We start from the raw sequence: 15,698 nt of genomic DNA, 5'->3' as shown, positions 1-15,698 counted from the left end.
TAAAGCAATACAAGAGGACGCTTTGATATCTTGTAAAGAAAGGAAATTCCATCGAAAAGAAGCGTTTATTAGTGCAGCAGGGTAGATTCCTACCGGCATTATTAGTTCTTATTTTAAGTGGTGCATTATGAAGTTTACTATTCCGTTAGTGCAATGGAACACAAAAAGAAAATTATTTTAGTTCCACCTGAAGTTCTTAATCGTATACAAATACAATCATCATCATCAGCAGCAGCCCTGGAGAAACGTGAATCTAGTTTGGATGAAGAAATGCAACAGATTTTACATTTATCATCGCTTAGTAATGAAGAAAAGTGGAATCAATATAATAATATTCTTCAAAAATATTTACATTTAATACGAAAACAAGAAGAACCTGTGACACTTTCGATTACGTCAACTAAACCAGAGAAGCCCGAAGTAGAAGAAGAAATATTGTTATCTATACCCAAAATGTTTCGTAAAAGAGCTGAATTACTACTACATAGAATGAAACATGATGATAATATCACGTGGGATAATAAAGGAACTGTTTACATCAAAGGTTATAAACAAGAAGGATCTGACATTGTAGATTTAATTTGTGATGTATCGCGACCACGGAAACACACAAATCCATCTGGATGGGAACAATTTTGTAATTATTTATCTTCTAATAACACACCCCAAGAACTTATTGGAAATCCAAAACGTTTGTCATATATTTTACGACGAACTAAAGCATCACCAGTAGCATCATGGTCAAGGGAAAAAAATATCTCTGAAATCGTTTGCAGAAGACGACGAAGAAGAAGCAGAAGAAGAAGAAGAAGAAGAAGAAGAAAAGGGAAAAGTAGTATCTCCTATAAGGAAAAGGAAACGAAACGTACCGGTAAACGTCCAGTATGGTCAACATGGAAACCACCAACAAACAATTAAGCAAGATTTACTACAGCCCTTCACATCCTTGTTCGTTTTCAACTGCTAAAAAATGGTGGCTAGCTACAAAAAAGAAAATTCCTATACACTGTATAAGATAGTGGTTACTGAAGCAAACAACATATACGTTACACAAACCAGTACGTCGTCGTTTTAAAAGAGATTTGTATGTAGTGAATAATATTGATGATCAGTGGGAAAGTGATATTAATGACCTTCAATCTCTTCATAAATTTAATGATGGACATCTTTATATTCTTACAGTGATAGATGTGTTCAGTCGATATGCCTGGGCTGTGCCATTAAAATCTACAAGTACAAATGATGTCTTAAAAGCATTAAAAATTGTTTTCAAAGACAGAAAACCAATTAGGGTAAACCATACAGTGATTGGCACCCAGACAGTAATTGGCACTTTTCCAGTTAATATTTAAATAATAAGAAAACAAGTCATTTTTTTGAAAGTATTCACTAACAAATGGCAGTACTGGTCTTTGCTTCTATATTCTGTAAAGTTTCTTTCCTACTATTTTAGTATTAGAGTGAAGTGGTTTATGGAATAGGTGGATATATTTTCCTAAAATTAAATATGGTCTTATTGCTTATGAATTTATTAAGGATGTTTAAAGAATATTTACCATCGTGCCGACTTATTAAATGTTAATTACGTTTTGGTTTATTGGCATTGCAGATCAGGAAGTATCAAAATGTGTTTTCCCTTCAAGCAACCTTGTAATCAATCTCTGCATTGTTGAAAAAATGGGGGTGCCAATCACTGTATGAAGAAGTATGTGCCTAGATAGTAATTGGCATACCCCTGCCAATAACTATCAAAATAATATTTTGTATATGATTATGATATAAGGCTTTTGAAAGATTTCAATTAGGGAAAATACAAATGTACTAAATTCTCGTGTTTCTCCGTTAACTCTTTCTAGTTAATGGCACCCCTGCCAATTACTGTATATTGTGCCAATCACTGTAATTCAAAAATAATCAAATTGAAAAAAGTTAATCACTTGAGCTCTTAGTTTCGATCGCGTGAATCAGAAGTCATGGCATATTAGTATCAGGGGCGGACTGGCCCACCCTGCTACCCTGCAAATACAGGGTGGGCCTCCCCACCAGGTGGGCCCCCTCCACCAATTTTAAAAAGATGTGCTCAATTAAACCTACCAGCATCAAAAATATGGCAGAGTAACTCCCGCAAACTTGTGTTTTGCATAAAAAAAAGACGTAAAGTTAAACTTCCATGAACAGACCTTATTCTTCTTCACGTTTATCGACTTGAAAAGGTTCCGTCTATGAGACAATCCGGCCCTAAAACATTGCGGGGTTTGTGATACAGCAGCTGTTAAAAACGAGCACGTTAACTACTACTTTTTTAAATATAAGAAACACAGTAGATTTCAGGCTGTTATTGGTTTTGGATACCATTATCTACTCCGGTCCTTTTACAAGCCGGCGAGTGGCGATGTTTTAAGAAACAATAGTTTCGTAGATATTGTTATTGTGGAAAGTGGAGGTGGAGCCGGAACGCTTTTGAACTGCATTGTCCTCAGACCAAGCTTCGAAGAAAGAAATCGGATCAGGCTTCGTGTTTTTTTTTTTTTTTTTTTTTTCAGTGCGGTAAAGCGAAAAGAAATTAGTCGCCACTATCAACGATTGTTTTATACAAATCTCAAACAATTACTATGAAGTTGCTACCCTCGGCTCGTGTTTTATTTGTATATTACATCGAAGAGCATATCCGATAGCAGCAATTTAATTATTAGAACACCAGTTACGTGTCGTTTGTCGTGGAAGACAGATGTGGTTGTGTCAGTATGGATGGTGGGAGTGATTGTAAGATTACTATAAAGAAAACATATATAAAAGTGGTGCTAAAAAGCGAGAACACAAACGAAGATGTCATTTACAAAAAGCTGCATCTGACCTAAAACAACGTAGGCTATTTGAATCTGTGAAGCCCCAAGAAACAAATGAGCGTGATGTGACTCATTCGAGTACTGCAGGACAGTTGCCAGGTATTTTTTTTCTGTCTAAGGTGTTTATAAATTCTAATGTATACACCACGTCTTTGGATGATTTCAGTCAATTGTAGCTTATCTTTTATGGCTATTTTTACTTGAAATTACACAACTTTAACAGACGAACACAAAATTAACTGAACTGTTTGCTGCCGCGTAGTGCTTTCAAACGGGTCAGATCAGGCTTTCATGGGTCAGGGGTCGAGTCAAGCCTGCTTGAGACACGGGTCGGGTCAGGTCACCTACGCTAGGGTCAGGGCTGCTCTAGCCACGGGTCGGCTCGGGTCAACTTTCTTATGCGCCGTTTCGGCTAAATCCTCCTCGGGTCGAGCGGGTCGGGCCGAGTTGAACGTAGACCCGACCCGACTCATGACCCGAATAGGTTTTAGCCGAAACGACGCATAAAAAAGTTGACCCGAGCCGACCCGTGGCTAGAGCAGCCCTGACCCGACCTCTGACCAAGGAGGTTCGACTGAGATAAGTACTTTAGAAGAACTACCTGATTCAGCTCTCAATACTCTACCACATTATTGCAAAGTGGAAAGAAAACAAATTCAAGAGGAACTGCTCCAATTTGCTCGTCATTATAGGGACTATAATCCAACAATATGTAAAAAGCAGGATATTTTAAAAAAAATTAGCATGGCAGCGAGCAATATGCTCATAGTAGTGAAAAAGAGGAAAATGAAGAAGAGGAAGATAATGAAACTGGGAGTGAGGAGGAAGATGATTGGAAATGCAAACCGGCAAGACAGTGTAAAGTGTGTCTAGTTTGTGCACTGCACCTGCTTCACGAATTAAATCTTTATGGTCCATTATATCCATCGTTGTATAAAGCGTAAAAGTATGTCCTAACTCTATCGTGTACCCAAGTATCATGTGAAAGAATTTTCTCGATTATGAAAGTGATCAAAAATCGGTTGCGTTCATCTATTGGACAAGATTTGTTGGAAGACTTTAAGAAAGATCATATACGTTTGATTACGACAAAGTGATTGACGATCTTGTATCTAGCTCCCAAGAATTAGGTAGATATTTGAAATTGTGAGTGTAACTCGGGCACAATGAAGATATTAATATTAGGATACATTTCTGGCATTCATATTAATATTATATTACATTAGATTACAGTATGCAATTCAGTAGAAAATTTCAACCAATTTGATATTAGAACTGATTTATGAGGAAAGAAACTTACATTATTTCTGTCAGTGCTTTAATTATTTAGTGTTTCAAAGTTGACTTGAGATTAGTTTTTACTTATTGCACATGACATTCATTTGTTTAAATAAATGGTTTAAATTCATTACATAAAGAAACAATAGCACTATATAAATAACTGAAAGCACCAATTCCGGTATTGTGTGTGTTTACAATAAAAAATGATAATGCCAATTACACACTGTATGAGTTACTATTAAAATGTTCCTACTCGATTTTTTTTGTAATTAATGTTTTGCTTTTGTATGAATATATGGGATACCATTTATGGATTCGAAGATGGACTTTTATATGTAATACATATGAAGAATGCCAAGTACATTTTTTACATTTTTATACAGTGGGCCCTCATTTCAGTTTAGCAGGGTGGGCCCTATGGTTGCCAGTCCGCCCCTGATTAGTATAGTGTTATATAACACTGTACCAAGCGCCAGAATCTCATTATGAGATAATTAAGTCGAAAGCTTTTAAAGTGAATCACATATAAGTAAACTGGTGCTTAGTCATTAAAATTATTTGTAGGCAAGCACTGCTAAGAATTGGTAGTGATTTTTACTTGCATGACTTTCCAAATAGAGTATGCCATAAAACAAAAATTCTAAGGAGTGGCGCTTTGCCTATTTATGCAAAACACTGTCCATTTTTGTTGTTTTTTCAATTGAATCATTGAGTTTAAAGACCTGTCATCTCCATCGAAATAAGTATTTCTAGGACATGGCATGTTTTGAAATTAAATAAAAATTTCAATGCTTAACATTTTCTACAAACAGTGGGAGGAGATGACTTGTTTTCAGCTTAAGTCGTGTTCCCACATCAGTTGAGCCGGAACGTGCAAGAATCTCAATTTTGTCAAAAAGTGGGGATGACTGATCTTCGAACTCATCGATTCAATTTATGGCGGCACCTTGTGGTAATGTCAACTTTTATATCTTGTACTGGAGTAGTTCCTCTTGGTTAGAGATCTAGCCCAATATTGCAATATGCCAAGATGCTCTCCAATCAGTTTCAGAAGGCATGGGAATCAGCCTCAAAGATGTACGGTGTACATAGATCTACATCGTAATTCCGTTTAAAAAATCCTAGTTGCAGAGTTGAGTTCGGTCCTACTCTAATTTTTCAAAAAGAAGAACCTATATAAGTGAGAAAGATACAGGGAGTGTTCTAGCTGAAAAGAGTGAGAAAATGTGTACGAAGTTAAAGCTAAAGATTCAATAACAGTATTGTTTATATTTAAGATCACTGTCCCTGCCAGTCGAGTCGCCAGTCGAGTTATGCTGTGAATAACGAATAGAACGTATTGCTTTGTATCCAAATGCAACTCGGATACTTCAAACAGCAAATGTTGCAGCATTTCGACCTATAAAGAGAGGATGGAGAAAAGTGGTTCCGAATTGGAGGCACAACCATCCCGTTGAAATGTGAATAAGCGGAATTATGCTCCTCTTTCTAAAGAAGTAGTGGATAATTATATTTCCCCGTTTACTATTAAGAATTGCTTTGCCTCCTTTAACTTGTTTCCCTTTGACCCAAATAGTATGGACTATAGTAAATGCATTGGAAACACATCTACGTCCTCACCAATTTTTGCTCAACATTCTTGTGCGAACAGAAACGAAACTATTATCTTAACAGCTGAGTAGTTCTCAGACATTGTAGAAGAAGATGGAAAGCACTAAAGTGGAGAAAGACTCGGAAAAGAATCGTAGTGTGGAAAGTCAGCCTTATACTGTTTGTGGAGACATATCAAAACATCTACACAAAGCAGTAACCTATATTCATTAGGAAAGGGAATTAATGCAAATGTTCTTCAAAATTCTTTAGCAGAGGACCCGTCAGTCAATTAAACAGAAGAAACATCAGGCGCCGCCATATACGAACAAGAACCAAACGTAATTACTCGTGATTAAAATAAATCCAACAATGTTAGACCACCATTATTTTCTGGGAGTGCAAATGTAGAGACATTTGAGAATGAAATCAGTGCATCGTGTTCAGAAAGTAGTGAGATGAGTAAAGGCTCAAGCAGATAGTTGAAAAATGACAATTTAAATTATGTGTCATTTGCTGATCCTGCATTGACCAGAGACACCTAAGCGCAAGGGGAAATGCATTATAGAGCGCTTACCGTTTGTTGTCACTTCAGAGACATAGCAAGAAATGATAAGAGAGAAGGAAGCTCGGAAGAAGCAACCTGAGGAAGAAAAAGCTAAGCGGAAAAGAAAGAGAGAGGAATCTAAGGCAGAAAATGGAATGAAAATGCCAGCAAAATAGGATATAAAGATTGTACAACCAGAATGAATCGAAAGATTGTACAGCCAGAGAGGAACCAGAAATAGGTAAGAGTAGTGCCAGAACCAGAAGCATTTCTCCTCAGAATTCAAAACAGGAACAAACTGTAAAGAGATATTTGTTCTGTGTCCAAACGGATGTCAGTAAGAACTCCAATAAATCAGGTCGAAAATGTGTTAAACGCTTACAACATGATAACGCGTCCTTTGTGTACGAATAGTTTTCATTTATATTGCATTCCTAGAGATCACAAGATACATATTCCAGAAGACCTCCAAGATGATGATTTTGTGCGCTATATTTGCTATACGTTCTGGACGGTGACACTGAAGATATAGATATACTAGGCATGGATGCCCGAAGGGGAGGGCAAGGTGGGGCCCGAGCCCCCCTGGCTCACGAATATGTATTAAATTTCTTAATACAAATAAAAAATTTTAAGAAACATAATATAGCAACCAGGGATTTGAGCCCCCTAGAAATCTTTCCTTGAGCGCCCATGACACCAGGTTATAATGATAGTGAGTAATATCATTCAGTCTCTGTAATGCAAATCGTGCGACCCTTGTTTCTCGTTTTCTTCTTTTTATATTCAAAGATTTATTAAGATACAGGTTTAAAAAACATTGATCATTTTGCTGAATTTATAAACAATTTTAAGTGATTTCTTCTAATTATTGGTCAAAGAGTAACCTGATAGTATTGTATTTCGGCACATAATGTAAAACTATGTTGTCCTTCATAAATAAAAAACACTTGAGTTGCGGATTACTAACAGAGCCAATCACTATAGGAATAAGTGCCAATTACTGTATTTTCAGTGCCAATCACTATAGTTTTATACTTGTCTTCACTGTAAGCTCTATAAACATTTTCTGCTTTTGAAATACGTAAAAAATACACGTTCTCCGTAATCAATATGTATTAATGTATATTTAGAGAAAAAAATCATGAGAATATATTTAAAAAGATGAAAGATGTAGTAATCTATATTTTAAAAAAATCCTTAAAGTGCCAATCACTGTATGGTTTACCCTACATTCCGAACAGATAAAGGAAGTGAGTTTACTAATAAAACAATACAAATAGTGCATGGAGTTAGTGTCAGAAACCACCAAAATATTTCACTTCCGGCTACCAGTCTGCAATTTTACACAGTTCTTACATGTATACCAAAGAACAGAAAACCGCCGGGAGACACTCGATCCAATGTCCAGAACTCGTGTGATGACGTCATCAAAATGGCGGAGAGCTCGATTCATAAAATAAGCCATATCTCCGTTATTTATGAACCGATTTTCTTCAAACTTGGTTCATTTTAAAGGAAATTAAATTTGCAATAAAACATGTTATCAAAATATTTCCCCTAAAATTAACCATTTCGGAGTTATTTAAGAATTTAATAAATTAATGAGTATTTATTGAAGAAAAATACGAAATAACTCCGAAACCCCTAGTTTTAGACGAAACACTTACGTAAGGTGTTATATTATTAATTTCATTACCTTTAAAATGAGCTATTAAGGAAGAAAATCGTTCCATAAATAACGGAGATATCACATATAACGTGTTAATTACACTATTAATTTGGCGGTCACGACTTCTAACAGATAGCTACAAATTCAGCCACAATACTTCACTTCCATATACCAGTCCCAAATTTTACACAGTATTTATATACATAATAAATAATTTTAGAATACCTGGGAAACACTTGATTTAACACGCTGAACTCCTATGTTGACGTCATCAAAATGGCCTCCGGGATTAGAAACATAAGTTTGCTTAAATACACTTAACTCCGTTACCGATCATTTTACTGACAAGTAACACTTCACATCGTTGCTGCCGGTCTGACGCTAAACTATACATTTTCGGAAAGCACTAGTCCTAAATAGGATAACTACACAGTGCGACGGTCAGACGTTGCCGCGTTCAGGACTTATGGAGCGTCAAACATTAACATGGGGTTTATGAGAGTAACCATAGCAGTCGTATTATTTCATGCTAATTCGTCTTGCATTTGAACTCTGTGCTAACATTTGTGTTGTAGCAGTCGTATTATTTCATGCTAATTCGTCTTGCATTTGTACTCTGTGCTAACATTTGTGTTGTTTTTGTGTTTTTTAGGTATGCGTTGTAAGATGGATCCGAAAGTGGTCGTTTGGGCTCTGGTGGCCGAGATCGGGACAAATGAGCGCAATCCAAATTTGGAAGAGCAAAGGATGGTGGCACACATCAAGTCTCTTTTGACCAGCGGGATGGAAGTCGTTGAAGAGATTCGTACGCTCGGCTTCGGTGACAGTGATGGTGACCAGGGGGACGGAGACATGGATTTTGGAGACGAGGAAGACCAAGAGCAGGAGGATGCAGAGATGCCTTCGTCATCGCAGCAGTCTCATACGTCTTCCGCATCTGGCTCATCAGCGTCAGAATACCTGCCCTCTCCTGTGAAGAAGCCGAAGTTCCAGGATCAGCCTCCAGAAGACTCCAAAATGACACCAGAGCAGTGGCGCGAGTACAAGGCAAAAGCCTATGCCTACTGGACGGTAAATCCAAAAACAGGTAGGCCTTGGAACACAAAGACCGGTCGTGCTACCCACTCGACTCTGCAGAATCAGTTCAGGTATATTCGGAACATTGGCGTGCTACGTCACTTTGGGGCAACACAAGGCAAAGATGACAAGAAGACGCTGATGGCAGAGATCAATGAGTCAGTTCGGGGCATGTTCGCGGAGAAACAGCACACTGCTATCATTCACGATCGAACGTTGCGAATTTGGGCTAGGCAAACAGCTAATGAACTGGACCCTAACAAGAGTCTCAAGTTCAAGGCATCACCGTCGTGGGTGTACAGATTCAAGAAGCGCAACAACATCGTGGACCGTGCAATCACCCACAGGGTCGGCAGGACCTGGCAACTGAAAGAGTTGGACTTGCAGCAGCAGGCTGATGCTTTCGTATTAGCGACTCGCGAGCTCATTGCAAGCGAAAGCATCCCACCAACGCAGGTTGCCAATGCAGATCAGAGTAGCTTCAAGAAGTTGTTGCAGAGTACTCGCACTCTCCGTACCAAAGGAACAACAGTCGTGCGAGCGGTTGTGGGATCCATGAGCGCAACAACCCACAGCTACATGATCATGCCCGTGATCACCATGGCCGGAGAGATTCTGCGGCCGATGTATGTACTGGTGTCGGAACCAAGTGGAAAGTTTCCGGGAAACAAGCCTGCAGATCCACCGAACATCAAATCATTTGCTGGCAAAACGTCCAACATGAACAGGGACGACCTTAAGGACTTCTACGAGCAAGTGTTCTGGCCAAGCATGCCTGATGATCGGAAGAAGATCGTTTTGCTATTGGACTCGTGGACTCTGAACAAGGACGACAATCTATCGAACGCACTGAAGCCTGCCGACGTTGCGTTGCACAAGAGACTGATTCCTGGTGGTTGCACTGGAAAGATTCAGCCTTTAGATGTGCATTTCTTCCGTCAGTACAAGTCCTTTGTACGCTTTGTGACCGACACACTGGCCATGGACAGTGTCATGGATATCTGGCATCGCGATCGATTCCTGGCACTACAGTCGTTTTCACTCTACCAGTTCAGCGCACCCCGATTCAAGAACCTGATCCGGTACGCTTTCCACAAGGCTGGCTATCTGGACGAGGAGCCGGGAATGTGGATCTCTCCGCACGAGTACTGCTTTGACTCCCTCGACGAAGGTGACGTGTGCTTCACGTGCGGCGAACTACCGTTCGTCAAGTGTGCACACTGTGAGCGCACTCTTTGCATCTCTCATGCTCTGTTCGACGATTTGCACATTGATTGTACCCTTTAACTTACGCAAACAAGTGCTCAATCAGACAACGTCGATTCAAACGTCACAAACCTTGTGTTCTTCTTCGTTTCCTGTAACTCTCATAAACCCCATGTTAATGTTTGACGCTCCATAAGTCCTGAACGCGGCAACGTCTGACCGTCGCACTGTGTAGTTATCCTATTTAGGACTAGTGCTTTCCGAAAATGTATAGTTTAGCGTCAGACCGGCAGCAACGATGTGAAGTGTTCCATTTGAAGTGTTCCAATTGTTCCATTTGAAAGAGCATGAAATAAACTACAAAAATGTTATTCGATTTAGTTTATAGGTAAATGGTTTATGAACTATATATGGCGATGACAACTTGGAAGTGGATGAAAAGAAGATCTGTACATTTTCTTCTAGTAGATGGCAGATGTTTCTACTTGAAGAAAACACAAAAACATTTCTTTTGTTTTTGCTAGTGGTAACTTCTGTTACTTACCGAATTATTAGAAAAGAAACAAATATTCTATCACACAATGTACTGGAAGACCACCATGGTGCTAGAATGTCTCCTTTTAGATTTAGTCCGCAGCATTCGACAGGGTAGTTTGATAGACTTTATTTCTACTCTGGAGAAAATTTGTCCATGGAATTTTGCTCTCGATCATACTAACTATACGCGATGGCTGCCAGTGTTTTTGTACAACTTAAAGCAACTGCCAAAGATGCATCCAACAATGTTCCGTGAGTTCCAAAACGGAAATATATCTGGCTGAAAAACTAAAAGAAAATTTTCCAGGATGGCACATGACCAGTTACATGAGCAGAACAACAAACTAATTAAAAATTCTTCAATTAACCTATCCCGTTTAAGTCAAGGGGAGGGGCTATTGCAATGGATGGTTGCAGGACCCAAAGTTTTTCGCATGATTGGAGAGTTCGAAAGGGATCGGAACCTGAAATCTAACATCACTTCCGAGGAGGATCAAAGTTTTCATAAGAAATTCGAAAACTTTGTTTCTGCCCTTGTTGAAGTGTTTGAATCACACGGCAACCCATTCGAAGATGACGAGTTAACTACAGTCAACAGCAGTAGAACCATTCTCCCAGAAGAAAATGCGATGAGTGTCATGTCGGCAAATGCTACAGGGAAAAGCCAATTTGATACGTTTGTCGAAGATCGGTTGATCCTTAGAAAAGTTTCCATCAATGAAGTCCCTTGATGAGTGCTAAGAAAGTTACAGTTAAGTCCAAAGACAAGCAGAATATAGTAGACCTGAGAAAAGACAGTACTCTTTATGCCAAGTTGTACGTTGCTAGTCAAGGGGAATTGACGCCAAAAAGTTCTTTGCCCATAAAAATAGCTCATGTCCACCTTCCATATCCGACCGCGGTAAGCTCAGAAAACCAATAAAAAAATCCGACTTGGTGTCCTGTATCGTCGAGTCAAGTGGAGTTCGAGTGACCACTGCTCATGAGCCCGAAGTTTCTTCGCTCATAATCGATGCAGCAGCCTTGATCCATATGCTTGTCCCTAAATCCAGCCGGACATTTCATGAGTACTGCAACCAGATTGTTAAACCATACATTCTAATGAGATTAAGATCTGTGGAAAGAGTTGCCCTAGTTTTTGACCGCTACCTAGAAGGAAGCCTAAAAAATGGCGTAAGACACTCGAGAGGGTCTGGGCTCAGAATAAATGTAAAATCTAATGTTGTCATCTCCAAATCTTTCAGTAAGTTCCTTGCTCACAGTAAAAACAAAGAACTCTTTGAATTTTTAGCTGAAAACCTGGTCATAATGGATCTCCCCGGCGGGAAAATAGTCATTTGTATCTACAGAGACACGGTAATTGGATCGCAAATGGAGGCGACATTTGAAGCTATATCTTCCAAATTCCATGAAGAAGCCGATGCCCCTCTATTACTTCATATATATCATCCATGAAATACTTGGATTGTTCTAAGGTCATTGTGAAAACTGTTGATAGTGACGTGGTAGTAATTGCTATGTATGCCTTTTCTAGACTCAATACACTGAAATAATTTTGGATGGAATACGGCAGTGGAAAGCACATCCAATACTTTCCGATCCACGAGCTACACAACAAACGCGAGTTCCACGAGGAGTTCCAGATCTTTTGCCTTTCTTCCATGCATTTACGGGGGCTGACACTGTGTCAAGTTTTGCAAGTATTGGTAAAACAACTGCATGGAAAACGTGGATGACTTTCCGAGACCTAGACAAAGCTTTTTCGACATATTCTCAAGTTCTGGACAACGTCTCTGAAGATGACGACACGTTTTTACTCATTCAACGCTTTGTACTTCTTATGTACCATTCATGAAGTTCTGCAGAGAATGTCAATGAAACCAGGCGGATTCTCTTTACTCAGCAAAACAGACCCATTGAAAATATTCCACCAACCAGCAACACTCTGTTGCAACACTTGAAGAGGGCCATCCTACAATGTTCTTTGTGGACAAACTGTCTTCAACGGAACAGTCAACACATGGATCCTTGTGAGTGGGGATGGAAGAAGACCGCAGATAACTATGAGCCTCTCTGGTCGACAAGCCCAAACTTCACCATGGAAAAGCTAAAAGAGTTGATAGCATGCAAGTGCAAACAGATTTGCACGCGCTGTCGATGTGTAAAAATACTCGAACTTCGCACTTTACTTTGTAGTTGTGTGGGTCAATGCAGAAATTAAGTTTAATCTTACAAACTTGTCACTTTGTTTAAAGTTTACATTGTTTTCAATAGTTGTGCCTTCCGCGTTAATAATCCATACGGACTGTACATGTTTTCATTGTGAGGAACTGTTGTAAATATCTGTTACCCTTCCTAAAAAAGAAATTTTTTTTTTCATTTTTGCCAATCAGTAAAAAGAGGGCATTGGATCCACTAAAAGTTGTAAATAACTAGTTTTATTTTCATGTTCACTCTTTTGTGGTATAATTTATAATTAAAGATGATTCACTCATAAAAAAATTATACAAGCATGCAACATTGCAATGGATGTAATGTGTATTTAATTGAGTTAACGCCTCTTGTAATAACAGAAATGTCATTGCAAAATATAGTAAGCCAACAGCAACCATTCCAAACATTCATTTTTTACCCCCTTCCAAGCTGTCGTCGCCATAAACCATTTAAAATCGAATAAAATTTTTGTAGCTTATTTCATGCTCTTTCAAATGAAACAATTGGAAGACAATAAAATGTATGGTAACGGAGTTAAGTGTATTTAATCAAACCTATGTTTTTAATGCCGGCGGCCATTTTGATGACGTCAACATAGGAGTTCAGCGTGTTAAATCAAGTGCCTCCCAAGTATTTTAAAATTATTTATTATGTATATAAATACTGTGTAAAATTTGGGGCTGGTATATGAAAGTGAAGTATTTTGGCTGAATTTGTAGCTATGTGTTAGAAGTCGTAACCGCCATTTTAATAATGTAATTAACACGTTATATGTGATATCTCATTTATGGGCCGATTTTCTTCCTTAATAGCTCATTTTAAAGGTAATGAAATTAACAATATAATACGTTACGTAAGTGTTTCGTCTAAAACTAAGGGTTTCGGAGTTATTTTGTATTTTTCTTCAATACATACTCATTAATTTATTAAATTCTTAAATAACTCCCAAATGGTTAATTTTAGGGGAAATATTTTAATAACATGTTTTATTGCAAATTTAATTTCCTTTAACATGAGCCAAGTTTAAAGAAAATCGGTTCATAAATAACGGAGATATGGCTTATTTTATGAATCGAGCTCTCCGCCATTTTGATGACGTCATCATACCAGTTCTGGACATTGGATCGAGTGTCTCACGGCGGTTTTCTGTTCTTTCGTATACATATAAGAAATATGTACAATTGCAGACTGGTAGCCGGAAGTGAAATATTTTTACGCTAACTCCACGCACTATTTAGAGGAAAACAAAATAAAACATATTACAACTAAAAATCCTGATATAGAGGCTAGTATTGTAGAGCGTTTTAACAGAACTCTAAAAGAAAAAATGTGGAAGTATTTCAGAAAGTATCAAACGTATAATTATTTAAATGTATTACCTCTTCTTGTGACATCATACAATGAAGGTTATCATTCAAGCATTAAGATCTCACCTGCAACTGGATCTTTTTTGTCTCGTTATTTTTGGAATAGCTTTGTCAAGTTCGGTAGCTTGATAGCTTGCCAAGTTCTGTATTGCAATAGAATAATTTATTCTTGAGTTATTAGGAAAATAAATTTTTTGTCAACTGAAGAATATTTTTTACCTGACTGTACGTGCGCTAAATGATTGCCCGCGAAGATGTATTGCTTTTTAAGACAAACAAGAAAAGCTAATTCAAAAGACAAATTACAACCTTAAATGAAATGAAATGAAATCTTTGAGTTTTACGTCCCACGGTTATGCCGGTTAGGCTAAAGGAGACGGTGATAATGAGAGATGAGTGAAATGGTGGAATGAAGAAAGTGGGAGGAAACGGGAGCACCCCGAGAAAACCCACGAGCACGGTGTTTGTCCACCACAAAGTTCACTTGGCGAGGGCTGGGATCGAACCCGGGACCCCAAGCACCAGAGGTGAACGCTCTACCACTGAGGCACCGCGCCCCCCTACAACCTTAAATGATAATACTTATAAGATTTTAAATAATCACTATCTATAGCAATTAGGTACCACCTTAGTGATGATTCAATTCCCCATTCACTATCAATTCTTTGAAAATCTAGTCTAGAAAGATTAGGTTTGATTATATAAGACGTGAATCTACAGCCTAACGTGAAATTCGAACTACATTATCTATCGTCAAGAGTAGAACTCAAGTTTCCCATATCAATGGCACGTACAGCCACGAAAGCAAATGAAATAATCAATTCCAATACCAACATTATTAAAGAAATAACTATCTACGTTACGAAAACAACATTTAAATAAGCACTGAAATAATAATCAAAACCACTACTATTAAACTATATAAACACTATACTTATAAAATGATTTCTTTCCGTAATGTTAGAGAGCAAGAAATAAACTCCTAAGTATACTAGCAGTAATAGTAACTAAATAACTAGCTACGGAATATATAATACAATGCTAATCACTATATTCAGGTACATATTACATTAAAATTCATTATATTCTACAAGAATCAGAATATCCCGAGGCTATACGAGACATGAATCTACAGATTAACTTGGAATTCGTCAAGAGTCGAACTCAAGTTTCCTAGACAGAAAGTACGTGCATTAAATGATTTTTCACGAATATGTATTGCTTTCAGTACGTAGTGTCAAAGAACAAGAAATAAATTCCTACATATAATAACAGTAATAGTAAACGAAATAATAAACCTGAATGACACAATGCTAAACACTGTATTCAAGGAAACATTATATTAAATTGCATTATATTCT

The sequence above is a fragment of the Thermobia domestica genome, chromosome 3 (assembly GCF_964235325.1).
Source record: "Thermobia domestica chromosome 3, izTheDome1.hap1.1, whole genome shotgun sequence".
Lineage (NCBI taxonomy): Eukaryota > Metazoa > Arthropoda > Insecta > Zygentoma > Lepismatidae > Thermobia > Thermobia domestica.
This window is presented reverse-complemented; position numbering follows the sequence as displayed.